This window comes from Corvus cornix, chromosome 5, assembly GCF_000738735.6.
Source record: "Corvus cornix cornix isolate S_Up_H32 chromosome 5, ASM73873v5, whole genome shotgun sequence".
NCBI classification, from domain to species: domain Eukaryota; kingdom Metazoa; phylum Chordata; class Aves; order Passeriformes; family Corvidae; genus Corvus; species Corvus cornix.
In genome coordinates, this window is record NC_046335.1 from 44,344,318 (window position 1) to 44,371,409 (window position 27,092).

A 27,092-nucleotide genomic window follows, 5' to 3' on the forward strand; every position below is an offset into this window, starting at 1 on the left:
GGCTCTCAGTGTGCCTAAAGTTTTAAGACAATTAACCACAATACATGTTTCGGTGCTTAGGAAAGAAAACAGACTAAGTTCAAAGCTCATAATATTTTCTAACTTTTATCTTCAACATATTTGATCCTGCATAAGCAATTCCAAATTGGGGATCCTTACAAGGAAGAACAAAAAGAGAACCAAAGCATAAAAGAATGAAGGAATACGCCTGCTAATTACAGGCATCTTTAGGAAAGCAGTGTGGAATTCAAGAAAATGCAGTATTTCAGGTTCACTGCTGTGTCTGAGAAATCAGATTAATTGAAGTGTTTTAAAGAAAAGAAGATAGAACGAGATTTTAAAACCAAAAAACATTTAGTTTTTACTTTTCAAAAATAAATTCTTAGTTTCAGCTTCAATTTAGAAGACTAAAATGGTGGGACCTCCAATACAAAGGAAAAGATTTCACTCTGTTTTAAGGAAACATTTCAAATAGACTAAGACAATATTTGTCTTTTTTCGTGTTTTGCAAGGTGCCAGCAATCTGCTCTTAGAGAGTTGTAGAGAGCAATAAAGTCCCCCCTCAGCCTCCTGTTCTCCAGGCTGCATAAAAAGGCACATCTGATTCTGTCTTCAGCTGGTTCAGTGGTGTTGTTTCCAAAATTTCCAGGAAGTTTTGAGCCTTTTTTATTCTGTCAATATCACATCCTGCTAGTATATTTTGCAGTGTTGATTTTCATAACTCCAGTTTTGCAGTGTTGGTCTTTAATACTGGTAACCATAGTGAGGCATAGGGGCTGCCTGCCTGATTGCTCAGTGAGCAGGATACCTCTGCCACTACCAAAGTCAAGGTCCTTGAGCCCCATCCATGAATTGAGCTTTTTCTTATTCTCTGATAGCTCACTATCAACTGCATCCCCTATAAGAGGATAATGGATAGCACCTCTAAAGTAGGTATTTTGGGGCAAGCTTAAATTTAGGCTCCATCTCTTTGGCATATTGAGAATAATCAGAGATGTATCCAAGTGTAAAATCTGCGTGCGTGAGAAGGTGGAAAGTTTGGTACTAGAACACTTGCGAAGATTAAAAGTAAAATGTGCATTCAAACTGATACTTGTCAAAGGAGTAAATGCATTAATTTATCCCAGGGAAGACAGGTAAATGGATCTAAGGGGAGTTACATCACCTGCTAGTTCCCCTTTCTGGGTGAATCAAGTTAGTCTCAGCCCTACTGCCAAATGTGTGCTTCACATCTGGGAACGACTGCACTTCTGATTGACTTGTGGCCTCCTCAAGCCGTACCATGTGGTTTCCAGATGGTGGACTTCATCTCCCTTGAGGCAGGAACCCCTGGTGTTTTGCTTTCCAACTGTTCATTTTACTTTCTGTACTGTCATTTACCCAGTCGCTGAATTAAGTTTGGATCTTGGAGATTTGCTCTCTCGCAGGGACAATGACAGAGATCACTGCTAAACAAGTCACATGCACTACTGAGCTTCTGACACTGCACATCATTCACAAAGGCTGTCTCGCAGGTACAGAGAACAAACCTGCTTGTTCCTACTCCTTTGGACAAGTGTGTCTGATGCAGCACCCTCTTAGAGGGATTGACAAACACTTCTGGTACATGTTTCCAATCTGGAGAGCAACGTGATCAGAGACCAGTTTAGATCCTGAAGGTGGTGCAACTGTATTAGTCCAGTATTGTGTCCAAGCTAATGACAACCTCTTAGTCCAGCTAATTATCTTGAGTGCAGGAGAGCACACAGGCAGACACAGGTACCCTTTAGGGCCGGCATTTGTGGATTTAACAAACCACCAACTGTCTGGGACCACGGTTTCCTTAGTTGAAAAACTGGCTACACATACATAACATGTAGCTGGGGATACGAGAGTGAACTAGAGGCTCTTCAGGGGTCCCTTCCAACTTTAACTGTTCTGAGATTCGGTGCATGACAAGTACACAGTATACAGCCATCTCCATGTAGTCTCTTCATATCCCAGTTCTTGGATGTGGCTGTGATGCCCTGTACTGCTGGCACACCATCCTGTAATGTACTCATCCACGTTACTGATTTTTCATGAGATTGGCTTCAAGCTATGTATACATGAATAATAATCCAGCCCAGTCGAGGTAGCCGGACCTGCTAAGTCCACACTGTGTTGGTTACTATCTGAAGAGCCTTAAGTGTGCTTCTACAGTGCATTTCCTGGTGTGGCTTAATCCAAATGTAATTCAGCTCTGCAGCATGAACCAGAGCACAGCAGGTCGGCATGTTCAGGAAGTTCACTCCAGAAGTTCACTTTGGACTAAACTGCTAATACAAGTTTACACTCAGTTGATCACTGATATGCCTCAGGTAAGTGTTCCCCGCTGGGCAGGTTCCTGGCAGGCTCTCATCATCTTCTGGCTGCTGATGTGCCTGCTGGCAGCACTGCTCCCTCTGTGGCCATGAGCTGAGGTGCTGCCATGGCCTTCAAGTCACTTGGCTGTTTAAGTCACTAATGAGCAGTACTTGGCATGCTCGCCACAAGCAGCACGGACTCCTGAGAGGCAAACGTGGCTGGAGGTAAACCATGGTCTCCAATCACACAGAATGTGGAGCTTCTGTTGCAAATTCATGCCAAGTGTGCGGAGGGGTCTGGGCTCCATACAATGGCACAGGCAGCATCTCAAGTATACATGGTTTAGTACACTTTCTTTGAGGCAGAAAGCTCTCTCATTAATTAAGCATCTGGTCTTTATCTGTGTAAGACCTACTTTTGCTGCGGTAACTGAGAAAAGATTTGTCCCAAAAAACGCACGTGTATATAAACACGTCATCCACATACATGCATGCATATGGGAATCCATTAACACCTGGTTGCTATTTATATCACAGAATTTAGGTCAGGTAGTGAAAAACAGATCAGAATCCTTCATCCGACATTTTAGGAGGACTTAGAACAGGCATATTGCAGTGTCCCACGCTGGAAACTGCCAGGAAATACTATTTCTATTGACATAAAAAGTGCCAGAGGAACCTTCACAGCTACATAGGGCAAAAACATACAAAACCTTTCTGTAATACCAGAGCACCTTAGTAGGAAGCCTTCTGCTGCTTCCAGGATTAGCTGTTGCTTTTGTTCCTGCTTTCGTTCTGGTCCCATTTGCAGGCTTATGTTCCCTGGTGGTCTGCTGAAGGGGATTCCCAATAACCCTTTCCTGGGGGAACCTGGGGAGGATCTTCTGAAAGATACTGTAATGGGCTTAAAGTTAAGGGCAGAAGGGCCTCACAGCAGTCACCATCTCTTCAAGTGAGTTGCTGGAGTGCCTTGAGGAGGACATTCCTGTCACCTTTTCTGGTAACGGGTTTGTGTCACACGGTGGCACCCTTGCAAACCAAATAAAGCTTGAACTCCCACTGCAGCCTCTCTCAGGGAGGCCTAGGGGGTCTTCACTCTCACTTGGTAACTGAGGCTTCAGTGTCTTTTGGATGTTGATCCCCTAATTGTGTCTGGCTTGAAATCAGTCAATAGGTGGAAGGACTGCGCAGCAGAAAACAGATAAAACCCACAGGGACTGTGGTTGTGTAAGCTCCATTTTTTTTTGGTAGTCTGGCAGTAGACACAAGATCATAGTACAAAGGGGAAAATCCCAATACGTTGGTTGGTAATTATCATGATTATTTTTGTCAAGACACTTCTTTTTTTCCTCAATAATATTTAAGAATGATAATGTTACTATCAGTTGCAATTAAGGATTTTGTGAAACATAAAACAAGAATATATGTAGCTAAATTCACACTGAAGGAATCCTGTTCTGGCCACCTGGATTCTTAACAGCGTCCTGGCTTTGATGGAGGTATTGTGTTACCAAGTGCTCTTAAATACTTACGTTATTTTGCTTTTCCACAAAGGATGTACACTGTTGATTCTAGGTATTTCAGTTTTGCAGTTGTCCTCTGCATCTTAGGAGATCAATCCACTTGAGATCTTCCCTTTTGTCCTTGTACTGACAGTGTCCAAAAGCCAGGGCTGGGGGTCAGAGCCCAGCTGTGTGTTGTGTTATGTACATTTACAGTAGAAACACAGGTATCTGTCTGCTCTGGACAACTTCCGCTCTCTTACAGAGCTCTAGCAAGCTGCTGCAGTGAAGGTATTGCAGTGTTTATTGCCAGAACCTCTTTGTGTGATGCATTCTTATGGCTAAAAAAGGACACCTTCAGTTGTTATGGCTCTTTGATGTAGGGGCCATGGTGATGGCATGAGTAAGGTGGAATCCAAAACCAACTCAATTTGTAGGTGTTATTTATTCACTAACTGACAGATAAATGTTTCTAATTCAAAATATCAGTGGTTAGTTAATTCGTATGTATTGTCCAAATCAGGAGAAAAGAATGCATTTTTATGTCTTGAGGGAGTAGTAAAGATGTAATCTTAGAAAATCTTGAATGCCCATGTCTTTATTTCTGTCCATTTTAAACTTGCTCCCAAAATATCCTGTGAAGCCAGCATATGTGGCCCCTAACAATAAAACCACAAAGATGAATAATATTTAATTTGTGAAGTTTTCCCATGCGTCTGATCACTCAGTCTGGGTTTGCCCTTTGTTTTGATAAGTACAAATGATTTTCTGCTGTATGTCATGCTATTCAACCTGCATATGACACTTGTTCATTGCTTAGACTCTTGACAAATTGATGGAATGAAAGTGTAGGATTGATACAATGAACTTGAAAAAGTGTTAAGTGACAGTTTAATTCCACTGGGTGGTAACAGTTCATAATATTTTCTATTCAGGTTCTGCATTGAAAGTACAAAATCACTGTGATGTCTGAATCAGTGTAAGAGCCATCATATCCTTCCTCCTCGTGCAAATACAGGAGGATTTAAGCAGTCAGCACATGTCTGAGATTGCTAGGCTGCTCCTGACAGCCATAGCCTGCTGAGTGCTGGAGATGATGAGAAGAAACAGCTAGAGCTCTCACATCAAAGCCACTGGCTTTACTTCTGCAAAGGGGAAACTAAACACCGTCATTTGGAAGCTGGTCAGTGCTGATGAAAGGACCCTGGCAGAATGGGGCATGGGTTGGACAAGCACATCAAACTGAAGCTGCAGAAACAGCACTTGGTACCTGGAGGTCAGATGTGGCTGCAAGGCTGAGAACTGAAAAGAGGGGCACAAATTAATTACCATCTTGTACCTGTGTGTTAATGTCTGTTAATTGCCCTGGGTTACTCACTGACCCTACATCATCTTGTAAGTGTTTTCATACTTTTGGACACCATAAGGACATCACAATAACTGCCATACACTGTTTCTTCCGTATTTCCAAGGAGAAGAGAAAGGAAAGAGAAGGAGGATTTTAACTTCTAGCCAGTTACCCTCTATTTATACTCTCTCTGCCATCAAGAAAGATGACAGTTTCGACAGCCTCCCTTCTCATCTGTGTGGTTACATCAAGTGTGGTTTCATAGAGGTGTTATTTCTCCAGTCTATTTATTAGTAATGCTGTGATACCAGTGTGCCTAAGATGTGTCTCTCTGTGGCTAAATGACATGTACAGGAAGAATAATATCTCCTAATTTATCTTCCTATGTTAACAAAGAAATCAGAGACACCTTAGGAGATGTACTCTCATCTTTATAGATTGAGAGTTAAGGTGTGAAGTTTGCTCCCTGTCACACCAGAATCTGCAGCTGTGGATAGGAAAATTGTCCTGTTTCCATGGCCAGTCAGGCAATGCAAAACTATCTTTCCCCTATTTTTCATCCCAGGTGATGCTGGTTATACCTTTGCTGCATGACTAGAGCAGCAGGAGACCAGATGAGGGGCTCAGCCTACTTCTTTGTGTGGACCTTCAGTGGTTTGCCTCCTCTTATGAAAATACCATGTTGTCTTCACATTTTTTGAATTGTTTGGGAAAGCTTAGATTCTCCTCTTGCTTTCTCTCAGTTTTTTTTTTTTTTCCCAAGCTGAAGCTTAAATTATCTGTTAACCTGACAATCATGATTCATTTTTAGAGGCCTTTCTCAGAACTGCTGTTTTTAAGCACTGTTGTGAACTGATGGGTTTATTAACAGTGTCTGATTTCTAAATCTAGGCTTTTATACATCAAGATCACATACCTGAAAGATAGCTAGGACATTTCCCAGTGATGGGAACACTAGTGCCAAATGTACATCAAAAGCTGGAATGGAAAGGTCTCTATTGGCAGGTGATCAGGTTATTGCATTTTGCTAATGTTCCATCACTGTTTGTTTTGCGGACTATTACAAGAGAGTACTCAGGAACAGGAAAGTCAAAACCTATCTGAAGCTGGTTGTTCCTTTAACAGTTTCCTGGAATAATGTGTCATGTTTCAACATAGTTTCTTTAATAACTTATGCCCATGACATAACTTAAGATTTTGTCTAGCAGGACAGAGTAGCAGGAGACAGAAAAGTTATTATATCAGTTGAGTAAGCAAGATCACACCCTAGAAAAATATTTTTACATGACAAAGTGTAAAAGAACAGAATAGTGTGTTTTCTTGAAATTGGCCATAAACAATTATTGTGAATAGTCTTTATTGTTCAAAGAAGATGCCCTCACTTCTACTGAGACATGGAAGATGTTTTACAGACAGACACATATTAAAAGAAACACATTCAAACATGCAGTCACTATTATGTCCCAAGTGGTAATCTGCCACTAAAATGTCAGGTTGTAAATTGTCCCATTTGATATACTGCAAAATTTACATTAAAGTGAAGAGGGTATAGCTATCATTTGGGTTGTGTGTCTGGGTATTATGACCTCAAAACGCCTTTCTTAAAGTTTTATTGTGTAATTCTCTTCACCATCTCCCAAGTTCAGTGTAAAAAAGAGTATTTGGGCACTGTGGAAGCAATCTTCATAGTCCCATCCCAGTATAAATTAAAATATTCTAGCAAGTGCTTTAATTTTCAAAACTTTGAGATCATTCATAATGGTTAATGAGTGTATTAGACATCCTTACCTTGTATTTCCTCCTCAACATTTCCTTTGTCCAGAGTTTGGAGAAGGAGGTATAGGAGTGGCTGAGTTGTATCTTTATCTTTCTGTGCCTTCTCAGATGAGTATCCTTGTGTTGAAGAATTACATTCGTAATTCCTTTTGAAATACTCAAATTATGTATGTGGAACAGAAAAGCCTCCAGATTTTAGCCTTTAATCCAGTACTCTTATGAAATCACTCATTCACATACTAAGTGGGAGTTTCCTACAGCTTGTTTAGTGCCTGTATGGACAGAGCTTCTTTCAAAGACCTTCCCTGCACTGCACACCTTGATGGTTCTTGGCAGACTCATAAACAGACTCTCTCGTGTGAGTGTGTGATCTCAGTGACTGTGAGTGCAAATATCCACGCTCACATGGACATCACTCTGCACATGCAGTGTCCCACAAGTTTGCCCCGACATTTTAGCATGCCTCAGACCTGAACATTTTTTGTCTCAATTTTTCGAACTGATCAGGTAGTGACCCCTGACAAAAACTACAGTAGGATTTAACAGTGCTGGCTACCTGCTCTCTTCTGTTTACACTATAAGGCTCTACGCAATATTTTTCCTTCAGACTATTGGCAGTAGTTGGTCACCTGAACTAGAAGCAGACTTGATAGTTGCTAGAAGTAATTCATTATACAAGTGTCAGGTTTTAATTGAAAAGGAAGTGAGGAAAAAGGTGCATTTTAGGATTTTCACAGTGCTAAACAAATACTGCTTTTAGTAGGTGCAAAGTAGGTGTTCTGCCTGTTGGTTACTTTTTAGATCTTTACTCTTTGCAAGAGCAAATAAAAATTAATTGCAAAGGAATGTGACAAAGGTGGTGCACATTTAATTGCAGCTCTCTTGGCCAGCTTTGCATCGTTTCTTTGGGTTTGCCAGTACAGATTGCTTTGGCTATTTGCCCATGTTCTTGCAATCATTTCTCATCAGTTGTAATAGTGGAAAATTTCATTTCAGGCTTACTCTTCCTTCAGTGAGACTATTGCCAGCGTGGCTGGCAGCAAAAAAGCAGTTTCTGTGGAACATGCTGGTTGTATTGCCCAAGCCCCGGCTTTCATAGAATACATGATATGTGTCACATGTAAATTCTAATGCTTTGCTGGATTACCTACTATCTGAAAGTCTTTCTTCAGAAGTCCTTCACTCTACCTGGAAACACGGGCTTGCCTACTGTGAAGCAAGTTATTTGCTAATGGACTGTGCATGAGCTACTCTGCAGTAATTCCTCACACAGATAAGATTACCCCAATGCAAGGGGAAAGTAACTGACTATACCTTGAAAGTGTAGGAGACCCAGCATGCTGCCTTTGCCTGCACCACAATGGATTACCAGTGTAGGCAGGCTTTTAGAGTTGGAAAGGCTTTGCTGCCTCCCTCAAAAAATCACATCTTCTTTCAGTGCACTGTGAGTTTCAGCAGCTTTGTTTTCCTCGGCTTCGTTCTAAACAGGACTGCCCAGATGAGGCCAGGAGATGGGGTTGAAGAATTGATTTTGACTCTGCTCGTTTCTGACTACCAGCTAGCAGTACATGAGACACTCTGCAAGTTTGAGCCTGGCAGCTAATAAAACCACTGGATGTTGTGCACAAAATGAATTTGACTCATACTTGTCTTAGAAATACAGTGTCAGAGCCACAGGCCTTTGCATGTTTCAGATTTTGCCTCGTTCCCTCTGTGGCACAGTTCCCTCATGCTGTGGGTGTGAAAGGAGCAGGACACTTAAGAAAAAAATACTGCATGATTGCTTGTGATTCACTGGAGAAAAAAACCCAGGTAAAAAAACCAACCAAACAAAAACCAACAGGTAAAGCTCAGTAACATTTATGTGCTATTTCCCAGTTTTCCCTTCACAGGGAATTTTGTTAACAGTAAATGCTGCCATACAGTAATACATAACCACAAGGACTCAAAGGGAGGGTGTAATTAACACTGAAAAAAGATGACTTGAGAAAACCAAAACAAGCCAAACAGATGCTTCCTTAGTGAGGCTGTGAGGAAAGTGCTCACATATGGTAAGTGGACTTTTTTTGTAATGAAATACCATAAACAGGCTAATGAAACTCCATTTAGGAATACACTGACAATACGACTTCCAAGTCGCAGTTGTGGAGTGACATCTTTTCTTGTCTTATGAAAATACAAACCTGGAATTCAATTCTGCTAGCAGATGGAGAGCAAAGATTCACTGTATTAAAAAGACAGAATTCATAATACTCAGATCTGCTTTATAATAGAAAATATGACATAGTTTGGACTTTATATCTGTGAATTTTTTTGTTTGCTACCCAGAGCAGAATGGAAAGGTGGTTCATATCATCAGACTCAGCTAATCACATTTTTTTAAGAAGTCAAGAAAGACCAGTCTCTGTTCCTCCCTGTTTGCTTAATGCTGCTGGTTTTAGGGTAAAATGCTGGTAAAATGCAGATTGGGATGTGTAGGTGGATGTTTGAGGTACTGAAAGAGGTGGGCTTGGTCAGAAATGGATTTAGAGAGCTGAAACATAGCTATTTCATCTTCATACAATTATGGCTCAAGATGCAGATCTTTCAATCCCTTGCTGTGCTGAGATTACTCTGCCTCTGCTCTGCAGGGATGTAGGGCAAATCCAGTCAGGAGAGTTGTGCTGTTGCATTAGCCCAGTGTCTTTTCTGTCAAATTAGCCTGTGTGTGGTGTCGTGGTAGCCATTCTGGTCAGCCTGACAGGGGCAGTCTGTTTCTGCTTGTGTTACCCTGTTGAGCCCTGGGAGTCAGCATCGTGGTGCAGCAGCCCTTCTGTAGGCTGACCCCAGAGCACCTTGTCTGGTGGGGCAGGAAGGACGTGGTTGTGCTGACCTGAGATTTGATCTCTGTCAGCTCTTCAGACTAGAACCTGAATCCAAAGGCCAACCTGCCAAACGCAAATCCTGTCTAGACAATTAGATACCATCCATGGTGCACTTAATAATTTTAATGTGGATAGTCATATTCTAGTGCAACGTAAGAGATTATGAATTAATTTCTCCTACCTGTTGCTTTCTTCTTCCTACTACCTTATTCACAGCTCATCAGAAAGATGTGCAAGCCGAGCTTCTCCTTGCTCTTCATTTGCCTTTTAGAACTTAGTCATATGTGGTTTCTCTAAGTTTTGTGTCTCTCATAGCCTTAGATTTTGAACTGAACCATAGTTACCTGATGGCTTTACTTTGTGTTAGCATGCTTGTTGTCTCCTCTAGGTCAGTGTGAATTTCAGTGCTCATGAAGGATGCTAAATGAGCAACCCAGAAGAATAGATTTGGGTTGGTATTTCTACATGAGTAGGAAGGTCTCAGTGCTGCTTCAGTACAGTCTTTTAAAGAGGCCTCCAAATGTACAAGCATCTGATCTGCGTATGCTTGAAAAATCTCATCCTGCTATTGCAGGGGTTGAATCCAGTCCCAGCAGACATTTATCCTTTGGCTTCTCCCTGCTGTGTCTGCCACAAGTAATGTTTTCGTGGTTTGTGGGACTGCTTCCTAGGAACCGAAATCACTCCTTTCACATATATCACAAAACTGCCATTCGTGGTTGTGCATTTTGGTCACAGCCGAGGCAGGCTGGACTGAGTCCAAGAATGATCCCAGTTCCCCTCCCTTAGGCATCCAGTTCCAGTCAGTTGCAACACCAACTCCCTCCACTATGTAAAGTTAACTCTGCCTCTCCCAAAATAAAAGGCCTTGTGATAGTATACCATGCTGTTGCTCCATCCGTCATAGAGGAGTGGTCCTGTTAGAGAATCAAGGCTGACGACATGTGCGCAGCTCATGCAGCACTGAGTTATGTGTCGTTATAAATAATAATTACTTCAAACTGGTAAAAACAGCCTAAGCTACAAGACACTCCTAAAATCATGGTCAGCACCACGAAACAAACCATGTATCCGTCACCATTCCTTCTGACTTGCTTTTATGCTCCAGGGAGCTGAAGGAGCTGTGCAAAAATGTGACACAGACTTTTCTGGCCAAAGGACACAGACTGAAGCTGTTCTTACTCAACGCTGGGGGTGTTTGTGTGTGTGCATTTGTGTCCATATACAACTGGTGCTTCACTAGGAGAAACAGATCCCAATGTGAACATGAAACCAAACAATGCTTTTCCAGGAAGTACAGTGAGACAGAAAATGGAAGCAAAGAGTATTTCTTGTTACTTTCTCTCTGCCAGATGACTTTGCAGACAGTGAGATATATTTTTCTGCTTGTGTCCACTGATCATCACTCTACTGACTTCAGTACAGTTCTGTCAGCTTGTGTCAGCAGACATGCGACCTTCTGCTTGCCTGCAATTTATAAGGACAATACATATCATTCAGGTAGTTGCAGGCAGTGTGTTTTATGGGGCAATCTCAGCTTCAGTGTACACACATCTACCCACCCTTTGTCAAGACATACACTCTTCAAATTATTAGTGGTTTTCAGCAGCACAAAGTGCAAAATTCTGTTCCTGATCACTGTGGTGTCACGTGTTTTAATGAGAAAAAATGCAAGAGTTTGGTAGCACTGAGATTTCATAGTACATTATGTAAGCTATAAGATATTTTTTCTTTATATATTTTATCCTGGAGCTTTTTCTTCTACTCTCTAGCTTTAAGCAGCTCTAACAGTTTTTCTAACCATTAAGAGACAGAATGGGTTATGTTTAAAAGGGAATTTCTTCCTCTGAACGTCAAAATTCCAATGAAAAATGCATTTGGTTTAATTTTTTAATACAAGATACCTCCTGACATTTAAAAAATTACTATTTTAAATTAAATTTAGGTGGTAACTATGAAAAACAAAATTTAGGGGAATATTTAGATGCCTGCTAGTTTTTGATACAGCTTTTCTATGCAGAATTCTCATGGTTGCAAAAGCATTGCAGAAGATTTTAAGGGGTTTTTTGTACATTCAGTAATCCACAAACTATTTTTTGACCAATACATATGTAAGGAAAGATTGTAGTGTTCTAATTTTATAAGAAAACGAAAACTATATTGTTGAGCTCTGAAATTCTGGGTTTGCGCTATTTTTTAAGAGTTTTCATAGTGGATTTTACTTTCACAGATCTGCCCTCTGCCAAACATACTTCAAACATTTCCTTTTATAAAATTTCCTGGAAATTGATTTTAGGGCTTAGTATGAAAATCATCATGAAGGTAAGAGGACAGTTCACTTGGAAATGAAACATGCCAGTGGAGTGATTTGAGGACAGTTTTTTCCATCTTTAATAGCAAGATCAAGGTGTACTTCTGTATTCTGGGATTGGCACGGACAGCAGCTGTTCTCCACAGGGCCAGACAACTACTTTAAGCTTACAGGATTTGTTGATAAAATGCTTACTTTTTCAAAAGGCTCTGAATAACTGCTGTTATGGGTCTTCTTTAAAACCATTTATTGGTGTGATCCTACTTAATCAATTTTTCTCATGTATGTACAATCAGGTTTATTTGGCTATTCAGATTTGTCTTTAGTTTTTACTCACTGAGGGGTTTGATTGGTGACTCTAGATAAGAGACCTTTCTTTCCCACGTGTAGCTGAAGTAGGGTGCTGTTCGTCACCCTTATGCCTTGTGAACAGGAACTTGTGTCTTTGGGTCAAATTCAGAGCTTGCTGTAGGGCTATGAAACTTAATCCAAGTCTTACTCCAACCCCAATTTTCACATTGTGATGTCTGGTATACTCAAGACATCACTGTAGGCTGATAATCATTGTTGTGATCTTTATTAGTGCAGATTTTTCCACAGCTCTTCTTGTCCTTTCTTGACTCCCCATCTAGGCTTTGATATGCAGGAATGAGACCCAAGACAGATTTTACATGCAGGGTTTGAAATCCAAAGCTGATGGTCTGGAACAGATACTATAACCTCATCAGCCAAACAGACAAGAACTGTATCTGCCTGTCTGTCCATCATGAGCCCTTAGTGAGTTCTTTGGAAAAAAGATAAAACCAAAGAATCAGTGGTGTGGGATGCCTCACTTTGCTGAGACACCTGGCAGATGGCATTGATCATTTCTAGGAAAAGCAATAAACTGAAGAGTAGGCAATTTTCTTGCCAACTGGTCAAGTCAGATCATGCTTCACTGCAGCTTTATAGAGGTAAATGTGTAATCCCATTTCAGAGGGAATAGGGGAACTCATCTGTTCAGCAAAGCTGCGAGCAGATCAGGCCAATCAGCTGACCTCAAATGAGTGGCAGCACAGCAGGCTTCTTGGGAAAACCTGTAGTTCAAAGCACAGACTCTTGCTCTTTGTCAGATTTTTGTTAGAAATAAATTTTCTATACTAGGCTGCAAAATTAGAGGGAGTAGCAGAACTAGCTTTTGCCGTTACTGCCATGGGAAGAAGAAATAGTGATATTAATGTTTTTAGTAAGTTGCTTGTGCTTATCTGAGGACATTCTTTTATTTCTAGGAAAAGCAATAAACTGAAGAGTAGGCAATTTTCTTGCCAACTGTTCAAGTCAGATCATGCTTCACTGCAACTTTGTAGAGGTAAATGTAGGATCCCGTTTCAGAGGGAATGGGCGACCTCATCTGTTCAGCAAAGCTGCGAGCAGATCAGGCCGACCAGCTGACCTCAAATGAGTGGCAGCACAGCAGGCTTCTCAGGAAAACCTGTAGTTCAAAGCACAGATTCCTGCTCTTTGTCAGATTTTTGTTAGAAGTCAGTTTTCTGTGCTAGGCTACAGAATTAGAGGGAGAAGAGCTAGTCTTTACTGTTGCTGCCATGGGAAGGAGAAATGGCTACTTTAATGTTTTAAGTAAGTTGCCTGTGCTTATTTGAGAACATTCTTTTGCTGGGCTCTGAGCTGATGATGCAACAATGCTGCAGGTTGAGACAAGTATTTGTACTGTGAAGAAAGGAAAGAAATTAATTTGCTTGGTCTTTGTGAGATATAACTCAGAATATTCAGATGGAGAAAAGCAAGGGAAAAATGAACTTGAATTTACTGAAAAAAATCCAAATGTTTGCATGTATTTATGTATTAATAACAAGATTTATTAGACAGTTCTGGACATTCTCAGAAGCAGTGGAAGATAAATTCCTTAAAACTTTCATGAGCAGGCTGGACAAGTGACTCTGACATCACAAGGCATAACACCTGAATTGCTCAGGAGTTGCCCAGATAACCTACTAGATATCTGGTTTAGAGCTGTATTTGTGAGAAGAAAGGTCAAATTAAAAAATATCCAACCCTCCTTTCCTTCTACAGTGGGATCCTGTTGTCCATAGGGTTTTGAGACCTTCGACCACACTTGACATCTTCAGTGCGCACAATAGAGAGGGGAGCACTTGCTTATCTTCAGTTTCTTCATCACTGCATCATCTGCACCACTGCCCAAAAGCCATCTCTTAGTAGGAGAGAAACGATTCCTTCTCCATGTGGGGTGCAGTCCATGGCTGGAAATTATCTCTTTACTAAGGCCGAGGAGTGATCCTGAAATGCAATCCACTGAAAACTGGATAGCGGGGAGGGAAGGAGGTGGCCTGTGGGGAATGTGTGGGGCCATAACATTAGCAGTGGGGTTGTCCTTAGCAGATATTTTAGCTATTCAGTACACCCAGATAAAATGGTGATTCAGGAATATTCAAGGCAACTCCCTCTTGCTTGTGACTTGAAATGGAAACATTATAAATCAGGTTGAAAAAAGCAAAGAAAAGAAGAAAAAAAAAGAAAAGGGAAGAAAAGGATAAACAGAAGAAATAAAAATAAAAATCAGTAAACCTTCATGAAAATCCACAAGGTTTGGGGACGATATGTATTTTTTGCTTGCTCTGTGTTCATTACCACTCAGCCCACAGGGGCTTGCTGTAATAAACACGTACTGGTCTGGACGTAGTCATTGCTTCATGACTGAGTTAAAAATAGAAAATTACAAGAAACCCCAGAAGTTCTGATTGTAACAAGAGCAATGCTGCTCTTTGCTAGTCTCCACCTATCCCTAACACTTGTGTATTTTCCTCCATCCTGCAGCCAGTTTAGCCATCCCTTGCAGACAGCTGATGGCCACCAGGCTCTCTGAAGGTTACCGTGTGTTAAGCCCTACCCCACTCAGCTGATTTCCCTGCAGAAGCATTAGGGGGATTGGCCAGGGGATTTAAGAGCCAAAATTCATGTCCCAAGAAAGGCAAAATGCTACAGCTAGAGTCTGGTTTATAAGGTTTAGTCAAATATTTATAGAGATGTTTACTTGCACCTTCAAGGCATTTCACTGCCTGGAGTTCAATAAACATCTCAAACTGAATAGTACCTCTAGGTGTCATTTCACCAAAAACTGAATTATCCAATGTTTTCTTGTACTTGTATCTTAGTTCCCTCTGTGAAATGGAAATTACTTAAGCGTGGGGCAGAAGAGTTCAAGCCTGGTTTTGCAATGCCTCCTCTTACAAGCAGTCCCTGTGAGATTACTTGGAAGAATAAAGGCTGCATTCTTCCTGTCTGCAGAGCACATCAGGAAGCTAAAGCCAAGGATTTTTTCTTACTGAAGAAAATCAGACTATGGTCTGTGCCCTGAGACATGGTGAAATGGGGAGGTGCCTGCCAGAGCTCCCCTGTTTTCCACATGACCATTACTCCAGCACAGGTTAGGAAAACATATTTGGTTCTTTACCTCTACCCAGCTGGGAGTAATCCCAGGTCTAGGTTGTCACTTCCAGGACAGATGGAGTCAACTATTTGTCCTTCTCATAACTCTTTAGTGTGTGAAATAGTTTTTCTTGTACCCATATGTCTGCTGTGCATGCATGTGTATTTCTGGGACCTCTCTCACACCAGAGAAATCCCTCCTAACTTTTACTGCATGATGTCCAAGTGACCCTTACCTTTATGCCACCTGCAGTAATCATACCATCAGGTTTCCCAGTACAGGGGAAGGAGGCGCTCAGAATTAGCAGCTACAAGGCTGTGAACACCAAAGAGGTCTCTTTGTGTGTCTGTCAATCTCTGTCCCACAGGTTCAGGCTGCATCATTGCCAGTCACAGACTCCAGGAGAAAGATTCCTAAGACTGTTGGTGGCTTTGGTACTGTTTTTGTTATATAATAAAACTCAACAATGGTATGTATCTAAAAATGCACCATTCTGTTAATTGAACTTGTTTCTCCCTCAGCTGGTTTTTTCCAACGTCCTATTTAGAGAGGCAAAGATAAAAGTAAGAAAATCTGAGCAAGCAAATCTGATTCATGTTTTCCTCTCTCTCTTTGAGATGCAGTGAGTAATTGCAGACAGAGCTAACAAAATCATGCGTTGTAGAGCTGCTGAAAAGATTGTGGTAAGAAAGAGAAGGTGACTAAATGCATGTGGCTCCCCCATCTCTTCCAGGCTGCACTAGGATCCCAGGAAAGCGTTGCATGCCATGTGGTTCCTTCTGTGTCTTCCTTACCCTCTTCTAAAGGTAGATATAAAAGAGGATTAACTGAAAAAGCACTTGGTGTTGTCTTGCTCAGCCACCAATCTACGATAAGATTTATCAAGAGATCAGCCCAGTCTGTGATGCAGCAAAGATTAGTCAGGCTTTAAAATAAAACTATTTGTGAAAAAAGTTAACTAAAAATAAACCATCGTGCTTTTATCCATGAATAGGTACAAGGACCAGAAATAGACGCCAGTGCTTGAAACAACATGGAATCACAATCACAGACTGAAGAAACAACTATGTTGTTTTGAGATATGATAAATAGGAATTTTAATACCTCTGCACTAGATGGGGTGTGATATTTTGAAGAAATCAGAAATCCTGCATTATTTTAAATGACTAAATGGCATCATGTTATTAAAGGAGCACGGGTACAGACTTGTCAGCTGGAATCTTCCTGCTAATGAACATCACTGAAACTCTTGGTGCTTAAAAATGCCTTGTTATTTGAAAAGTGACAGGGTGCTTTAGATCCCAAGCAACCCAGACACCACTGTTAGGGACTTAGCACATCAAACCTGGTTCACAGAGAGCAGCATGACTCCTCTTCCCGGCACCAACTGTAAAACTTCACTGCCTGAGACAGACTGATAAGTAAGAGATTAAATGCAATCAAGAAGTCAAGGCCCTTTGATCACAGAAGCAGAGTGGTTTGGGTTGGAAGGGACCTTAAAAATCATCTTGTTCCAATCCCGCTGACATGGACAAGGAAGCCATTTGCTAGACCAGGTTGCTCAAGGCTCCACCCAACTTGGCCTTGAGCACTTCCAGGGATAGGGAATCCACAACTTCTCTGGGCAACCTGTTGCAGTACCTCCCCACCCTCACAGTAAGAAGTTTCTTCCTAACATCTAATCTAAATCTCTCTTCTGCTAGTTTAAAACCATTCCCCCTTTTCCTGTCACTATCTGTAGTAAGTCCCTCTCTATCTCTGACTGGTTTTTGTTTAACTAGAGGGTTAGCAAAGAGCACCCCCAGCCTCCACAGTTTACTTCTGAGTAGAAGAGTTTTCATAATACCTAACCTTAGCCTCCTCACTAAACATTAAGGTTTTTTCCTTCAATCTACTACAGGCACAGATAAAAAACAGTTTCTGTCCCATAGAGCAACCTATTTCATAATGGACTGCTTTTCTGATCCCCACTTGGTGTTATATCTTAATTTAAATAACTTTTTATGGGAAGAGCTATGTTTGTTATATTAAAGCTTACAAGAGATGTGGTACAACCACAGAATAAAACTGATTTTTGTTCCAATCATAATAAAGCTATCAGACACTTGGGTTTATAATATGGTATTTTCATGATGGTTTGCTATATTCAGCATAACCTCTTTCCATTTCACCAGCAGGTTAGACTTAGGGCCTCTCTTGTGGGACATTTCAAAAAGAGCACTTGTTTGGTGAGAACTCTACCTTTTAACATCTCTTCAGAGAGCCTACTTTAACTCCCAGCTCCCAACTGGAAGTTACTTTGCTTCTTACTGAAAGATGTCAAGATGTCTTTAGTGACTGGCCTCATTGAGCTCTGTTACAGTGTTTATGGGTCTGGTGCTTTGGACCAAATGAGGTTACAGTCAGTATTTTGCTCTTCACTGTATGCTTTCAAAATCACTGACTGGTCTCTGGGGAGAGAAAAATGAAAAGTGAAGAACTTTGCCAGATGGGATCAATCACACTGTTCAGTGGGTCAGGAAGCATTCTGCATGCTCACCTAAGGGAGTGTTGTCATTAGGACAGTAAGGCAAATGATGTTGTCTTTCTAGAAAAATCTTACTTTGTCTTTCTGTGTTATAATAATATGGCTGCATTTGAGAAGAGTCTTCAGTTGAAACACTATTTTCATTGTGAATGGGGGTGGCAGAGTCTTACTTCATTTAAGCTTTTGCAAATTTAGGTGGCATGTTCTGATTTTCTAAGATGTTTCATTTTTGCTATTCTGCTTAACCACAAGTGGGATTTAATTTGCTAGACTATTGTAGTTTCCTCTTTGTTTTCCCTCTGTGAAGACACCATCTGGGAAGTGTAATTAGAATTAAATAAGAGTTTAGTACATTGTCTGGATTGAAGCACCCTGGTTTTTGATGAAAATTGTCTAGAATCCTACAATAGAAGGACAGTGGTTTATTAGTTTGTGGTAAAGCATGAGAGGAGAATGTTAGGTGATTATCCTTGGCAGCTAAGTGGTCTAATAGAGCAAATGGCAAAATGCTGCATTGTTGATCACTTTAGTTTTATGCGGTTTTAACTCTTTTAAGCTGAGAGGTGTAACGGAATTTAAATAGTAGGAATAAAGCCTGTGGTAACTCTGGCCTAAGAGTGCTTTAATTTTCATTTAATGTGCATTGTTACATCCTGGGAGTGAATCCAGTGAACTGATTGTCTGGGTTCCCACCATAGATCTCATTTGACTCCAGTATGAATCTCTGATGCCAGCCTAAGGAGAATTAGGTTTAGCAAAATAAGACTTAGCTCTAACACTGGTGTAAGAAACCTGAGGATCAGGTAATTTTTCTAAGGTCAATATTTTTAAACATTTTAAAATGTATGAGAAAAATTTAGATGTCTTTTTATGGCAAATGCCTATGTATTATTATCCTTGTAACATAGTTCCTGCAAATAATTTCTGATTTTTGTTGGGGTGGTTTGGATCAAGCAGCTTGAAACAGAAGATGCTGGATGGGTTGATATGGAATAAAGTTAAGTAAGTACATCAGGGTTTGCACTAGCTTCTCAGTATTGTGTCTGAGACTGTGCTTTGGAAGAGAGCACCTAGAGTAGGCCACATCTACACAATTCTGCAAAGTAAGGGTCTTTTGACACTCACACACTCACTCACCTTGTGCAACCTTCCCATGTTGATGAGCTTTGAGATACAAGGAATGTGAGTCCTAATACTAACTTTGTAAAATTAATGTTACCTAGAACTGATGCCTATGTCAATTCCAACACTGCAGGTTGAGACAGAAGAAGGTGAAAAACGGAAAATTATTCCTAAGAAACATCAGAAATTCTCCCCAGCATATATTGATAAAGCATTTTCTGTACAAGCCTTTAATATCTGTATCTAAATTACCAGTTTTCCCTCTCAAGGCAAAATGTGGTAGCATTAACGAATTTGGATACAAATTTGTGGAGATCATATTTTTGCTTGAAATGAGTGAGATGTACTACAAGCTGATTTGCTTTCTAGAAGACTGCTGGGAGGAAGAGGAGGGTAAAAGAAAAAAACACACTGGCTTTTAGTTTGTACAGCTAGAATCATGAACGGATGCTATGCAAGGATCTTTAATGTTGTAGTGATCAGTAATTGGCAAAGAGTCTTGGGAGAGCTCTGGGCTAGGTGAGGACTACTGAAACACGTAACTTGTCTACGACCACCAGCCTAGCCCAAGATAAAGACTGTGCTGCTATGCTTTCTCCTGGGTTTCTGTTCTGAGGCTGTTATTTGTGTCATTTTCAGGCTCAGGAGCTTGTCTATGAGAAGAAAGTGGCAGAAACCTTGAGGCTCTGCTGTGAGTCTTGTCAGCATTTGGTGTGGCACTGGCCAGTTTGAGTCACTGCATTGTTGGGGTCTGGCACTGTTCCCCAGTGTGTGCTGCTGGCCTCCTCTGCCACGGAGTGACTTCTCCTGCACCCTTTCAATCAGCTTTCCACATTGAAGCTAAAGAAAAACAGCAATGGAACCACTGTAATTCTGTAGTGGCCTCAAACATGTTTTAGCATCTTAACAATGCTGTTGTGGGAAGCATTCCTTTCATTTACTGTGCTGGCAGGTGAATGAAGATACAGGGAAGTTTGGCAAATCACCAGAATAACAGTGAACCCATGACAGAGTCAAGGACAAGTCTAAAGGAGTTACTATTCTTTAAAACGATAGTGAACTAATTAATCATTAACTGGCTTATCTCCACTATTGCCAAGAAAGCTGAGATGGCTTATTCCATTTAACTTTTTCCATAGAAATGCCAAATTGTCCTAATAGTTGCCAATAGCATTTATATCCTGATTTAAATTCACAGTAGAGGAAAAACACTGATAAAAGAACTGTAGTGTATATCTGTATTTATTAGCAGCTGTCTTGTCTCCTGTAAGGCAGTTGGTGATGCCTACAATGAACTGGCTTCAGTTAGGCCTTTGAAAGAGTTGCCAGGTATCATAAAATTCCTGCCTATGTTTCTAGTCCAAGATCAGCCTTCCTATCAAGTCTGCCACACAATCTCTTTCTGGATAATTGACATTTTTTTGCAGGGTTCATCAGTTGTGAGCTTTTCTGTGGTTTGTTTTTCCTTTGGCTAGATTTAAAGAGGCCGGGCTGGTGGGCAGAGCTGCCACTAACTTTAAAGGGAAAAGGATAAGATCAGGAATGCAAATCCTCTGCTTTTTTCCTATAGCTGTTGTAGTTGTGCCTTTAAAGCATGTCTGTGTAGAACATGGAACTTAGCTTTTATAATGGACTGGTTGTTTTTATGTGTTTTTCAAACTTACAACTATATATATATATTTCAGTAAGTCTTTTTCAGATTCTCGTGGATTTTGTATTTTTTAATGAAAAAGAAACAAACAAGTGCAGAAATCCTGTTTGTTTTTCAAACGCAGACTGGGAAATCCAGAAAGAAAGAACACAGCAGCAAAAAGATATGGTGGAAAATATTTCTAAAGGCAAATGTTTTGAATAATTTGCGCACTACATGTGTAACAGCTAAATAGGATCTTTTCAGTGTTCTGTTTGCAACAATGCTCCCTGAAACGAGGGGACTGATGGTTCTTCTGAGTTTATTTCAGCTCATGTTAATATTGCATGCTTTGAAATTAAATCTGCTTCTTCATTTGATGTTAAGCTATACATTCCCAAAAAGCCAGAAAGTATTTAACTTAAGGAAATAATTAGTTATTTTTTTGACAGTATTGTATTGAACCTTTTTTCCCTAAGACGTTGAACACTATTTTCAGTATCCCCAAAAGGGATTTGTATAGCCAATTATTTCCATGCTCCAGTAACAAAACTTTGGAGATGGAAATATTCTTTGATGGCATTGTAGACCCTAATTGCTGGGGTAAAATAAAAGGTTTCAAGCTCCCTTGTATAGTATATCAATACAAAATTATTCTCTTTTATTATTTCTTAAAATCTTCATACCTGAGCTAGAGAAAACTGAGCTGGGGAGTGCAGTGTCAGTCTTTGGAAGATGTGTCACAGGGAGGAAAATATGGATTAGTATCTGCGAGATTGTAGGGAATAACTTGTATACTAGGCAGAAATAGAATTGCTGCTCCTGCCAGTTTAGTTAGTTTATCTTTTTGGACAGACATGTAATGAAGCTAAGAACGTGTGAAAGGGATGAAGAAAACGGATTTTTTTACACATTCATTCTTATATGTAAGGCACAGATGCACACTGGATGCAATCATTATACAATATTTAAGATGAGTGCAAGAAATGAGGTGGAGGCTTTTCTGTTCCATGCACCCTCATCTTTCAGTGTTGTGGTTTTCATTACAAATGTCAGGATACTGTAGTTGCTGCCCTGTGTCCCTTACTGAGAAAGAACCCAGTTGCTGACTGTGACAAAATGTGCTGTGGGGTACAGCCAAAGCTCTGAGCAGTCTTCACATCATCACTGGCAGAGACAATGGCATTCTCTCCAGATGTGCTTGTATCTGTTTTCTTTTGTTGTTTTTTTTCCTACAAGATAAAACTCAAAGTCTATTGCCAGCTTGAACAACTGTTCTGCTTGAACAACTGAGGAGACACTGTGCATAAATCCAGCAATGAGTGAATGAGATTTACATCTACAAAAGCAGGAATGGGATAGCTCCTTCTTCTACTCAGGTAAATCTTTCCTGGCTCGTGGCTCAGTATTTTCAGAGCCAGGAGCCCGCATCCTCCTATCAGGCAGCCCTGAGGTTTGAGTGCTTTCTCTGAAAATTGTTAAAAGAAATAGGAATCCCCCACTAACTTTAGTATGGTTTGGCTCACGTTCAAAAGTATGGAGTCTTAGAAGAACAGTGGAGATCTGGGTTCTGTCTCAACTTGCCTAACCTTGAGCAAACCTCTTATGTTAGAGCCCTGCAGCTCTAGGTGATTGTGCAGTTCTGGAAAACTGTATCCAAGGGAAACATGCTCTGTTCGCACCTGTAGGAGGGTGCATGCTGAGCTGCCTTCTGTACCTGGTCATCTCATTTGGCTGGCAGAATAATGGGGGCCTTCATTCAAGTTCCTTTCTGCTTCCTTTGAAGAAGCTACTGCTTGAAAAAAAGAGACCTTGTGTAACTATAGCTTTAGATTTTTCATTAAAATATAATATGATGATTGTCATGCAGCTGGCTCAGAAGGGAAATCAACCCCTGTCTGGGTAATGCAGTGCCATGATGGGCCTTGAAGGGGCCTAGCCCATCCTAGCCAAGGATGGCATAATCTGAATCTCTTACAGTCCTGTAATATTTTAAAATATATCAAATGCTCTAAATCTCAAACAGTTTTCATGACAATCATCAATTCTGAATATTGTGGGATTCAGTTATTTTTCCTGTCTGTACCCTTTTTATTGGCTGTGGAAAAGGGCTCCGGAGGCATCTGCTAGAAAGGGATACATCCATTGATAGTTGAATGACCTTTAAGGCAGTTTGGGTCAGGCTGAGTAACCAGATAGGCTCCTTTTTTAAAACCTTTAACATTATCATCTCAGACAAGCACACAAGATCATGAAACTGTGTCTTATACAGTAGGAAGCTGCACACAGCTCACAGCCCAAGAACTTGAGTCTCCAGTTCCGTCTGTAATGGCTGAATGGAAGGAAGATCTTTCAGGTTCTTTTCCTTTGAAACCAGAAGTGAAACTGTGCTATGGGCATGAGCAGAAAGTGTTTAAAATAGATTACAGAGCAAAAGCATCCTTGTAAAAAACATCTATCTTGTAATCTCTCCTTTGAATGAACCTACAGAAGTCTGTAAGAGCAAAATATGACAGTGCTAGATCTCACCCCGTCAGGACTAGGGCAGACTCAGACTTGAAATAGTTTGCATCAACTCAGAGGTTTCAGAGGCTCTAGCAAATTATTTTGAGACAGCAGTTGTTTTTCCCCTCATGTTTGTTTTTTTCTGTTGTTAGTTTTGAAGAGTGAATCAAGGTTGTACCTATTTCTCCATGAGTAACCAAACAGGAGAAGAATCTGCAAAAAACAGCAGCCAGGCACAGAGAGTGACCACAGTGAAGGCATGTTGTTTACTGTCTGCTAACCTTTATCCTGAGTGCCAGTCACAGATGCACCTCCTGAAACATTATTAAAACGGGAGCTAAACCAAAGCTACTCCATCAGAGAGAACATTTTGTGCTCTCCAGCACTTTTAATTGCACAATAGTGCATGCTTTGTGCCCCTCAAAGATTTGAGGTTTGAGTGTACCCAGGGAAGTTTGCTTTGGGGGAGTTTTTTTTCTCCTTGTATATTAAAGTTATGTAAGAGATGGTGTCTTTCTTTATGAGGTCCTGTCCTTATCTTTAGAAGTTAACAGCTCTCATTAAAATTTCCCTCTTTCTGTTTTCCTTGTGTACACTCCTTTTATGTCAGAATGCAAAGTTATGAAACTGGAGTTAGGACATTCACATCCATTTTACAAAGAACAAAGGTGGTATTCATTCAAGTTGTTTGTGGTGTTTGCTTTCTTTCTTCTATATTTCTTTATTAATAGTCCCTCATTTTGAGTCTTTATTCCACATTTCATACTTCACTTTGGTTACAGGTTGCTTGGCGTGGGTACAGCAGATTCAGCTGTTTATAAAAATAATTTGCCACCACCACCACCTTTTTATGACTGATTGCAGTAAAATAAGAGTGTTAATTCAGACCTTAGCGACATTAAGGTGGAAAATCCCGAAGAAGGAGCAGGAAGAATTAAATATATGAGCCCTGTGAGACGCACAGGCAATGTAGGATCAGAAGGATCAGAACAAATACTGAAGCCCTTGCTAGCAAGACGTTACTTTTCCTGCTTGGAAAAGTGGCTTAAATACCACCTAATATGTTAAACCTCCTCAGGTGAATGTGTCTCACGTATCATTAGGCATAGTTTCAGGATCATACCTCAGTAAAAAGTTTAGTTTTAAAAGCCCCTTTGTGCCTGCTTTTAGGTGAGTGGAAAGGGAAGAGAAGGCACAATTGAGCTGCCGCTGCTCCTCGTGCCGCTGCTCTCTTGTCTAGCACAGTGGGTGTCTCACAACCCATCCCAGAAGAGACGAAAGGGAGGAAAACGGGCTGCGGAGGAAACAGACTTTGCATGACTCCAGGGCAATACGGCTGGAGTGCTTCTGTAAGACCTTGCTCATCACTGCAGTGCCCTACATCCTCCTCTGGCAAAGGATTTTAGGAATAAGCTCTCTTGCCCCAATAGCACCACACGCAGGCTAATGTGAAAAGGCTGAATATTTGCTCGTTGAAAATGTCAGCAAACAAGAAATGTCTGGTTATTAATTCTCCTTCCTTCACATACATGTTTTCTTCATACCAATGGCCAGAGCCATGCTGAATTCATCAGCAACTGGCAAAAGACAGGGACAGTTGATGTTCTGGCCAAATTCCATTCCAAGCTTTATGCTAAGGTTTACTTTCACACTATTCACACTATGTTGAGAAGTGTGAATGTTTCTATTGTCAAGATTCCTCTTTAGAAGTTCTTTTCCCATTCTAAACTGAAGGGAAGTAAGAAGCATTTCATATTCAAAAGAGCCAAACCACAGCCTATAGGTTGGGCTGCTGGACCTATGAAGCAAACAGTGAATAGAAATACTGAATACTGGTTTTTTAAACTCTGTTTGTTTACATCTGACACAATCTTCTATATGAATTTCCAGTTGCTGGACTTACATGAGGTTTAACATGGTAGATTTATAAATATGTATTTAATTTTTAAATTCTAATTGCTATTGGCATTTTTTATTTGGTTTTAAGTTCCTAACTAGTCTATGGGTTAAATCTAGTAAACACAGAATGGATGAAGTATTTAATAGAAGAAAACATACAATCCAGCATAGTGACCATGAAATAGAATGGGTAAATTGGGTTCTTGTGTTGCCTTTCTGGCAAGTAGTGCTGGGCCAGGAGAAAGCAAAGTTTTGGTTTTTGTTGAATCCCATTTGCTCTTTTCTCCACAACTGCCGCCTGGAGAAAGACTTGAAGGACCCAGGTTACCATTATGTAACCCAGTAGCATGCTTTCAGTGTTCTTTCCTTCAGTTACATATGGAATATTTATTTTGCTTCACCTTTGTGTAAGAGATATGTGTGAAAGGAACTGCCTGCAAAAAGTCAGGGTCAAGTACAAATTGTAGGGGAGGTGGGGAAGTTTGACCATCTGATTGTAGTTTTGTGTTCAATAATTTTCTTGCAAATGAGTTTTCACCTTTCCTGTCCACAGTCCAATGCTACTTGAATACAGCTCTATTACATGGTGCTTTGTAGCTCATGCTTCTCTGAAAATTCCTATGACACTTTACTCTGCAAATGCAGAGTTTCAAAAGCTCCTGGAGAAATTGAAAATGCATTTCTGTATTAAAGAATCTTTTCTAACCTGTATGCCTAATATTTCTCTGCAATTAAAGATTTGGTTAGGGAAAAAAAATTCCAAGTTGTGGACGTGTGACATTGTTTATTGTATTACATATAATTTGAGTTCTTCTATTTGTCTGTTACAGGTGACAAACATCCTTATTAGTACACCTTTGACATACTAACATTCATTTTTCTGTCTCTTCCTGAATTAACCTGGTTTAACAACTTCTAATACTATCTTTTTTTACATAACCGTTTTTGTGTTAAGGCTGATAAAACTCTTCTACTGTTACTTCACTTTTTTTTTCTAGTAAGTTTTGCTTTTGAGGGGAAAAAATTATTAGATTTTATGTGCAATCATCATATGTATGGTTGTTAATAATATGTATCTATAATATATATGTATTAGCAAGAATAAGCAAAATCAGCAGCTGTAATTTTCTTTTTTTGCTTTAGTACAAAGATTCACACTTCAACCTTTGTAATAATTCATGTGAGCCCTAGTCAAGAATCTGAGAGTAGAAATTGTAAATCTACTGCTAGTTTAACTCCTCTGAGGGTATACACTGAGGAGTGGTGTTATGCATATGTATCTTGGCAAGCAGTGATGACCTGTTTGTTTTGGTATTGCATGTTTGCATCTGATTGACGTCCTGGGATTTTTCTTGCTTATATTTTATTCAAAGAACACATGAAGACCACATATATATTGCTTTATTTGTGTTGAACAACTGAGGGGTTTATTATTCAAAAAGAAAAGTGTTGAATTGCATTAATGATGCTGTCATAAACTAAAACATAGGGTTTCCAGAATTCTATGATACTTCATTTATTTGTCATATAAATATGGCCCAGGGATGAAGGAAGTTTAAGAAAATTGAGATAATTTTGTGAATGTGATTTTACTGCAGATATTTAAACTCCCTGGAGAACTTGTGTGAGAAAGGAATGTGTAGACAGACATCTTGGGGCATGCTTTCTTTTCCTTGTACAGAAATCAATCACTTCAAGCTAAACTCAGATCAGAACTCCCCTGGCTGGATTATCAAACTGTCACAATGTGGTATTGCTGCTGTCTTGCTGAAGTAGTTGTAATCTGGGTACCCAGATGGTTTCCCATTCTTCTTAATAGCCTGGGCTAAAGGTCACATT

At 40.3% G+C, this 27,092-nt stretch overlaps 1 protein-coding gene across 1 annotated transcript in view; it reads left to right on the forward strand.

Moving 5' to 3' along the window:
- Nucleotides 1-27,092, forward strand: part of SLC1A2 (solute carrier family 1 member 2) — a 90,163-nt gene that overhangs the window by 6,674 nt on the left and 56,397 nt on the right. The window lies entirely within an intron of this gene.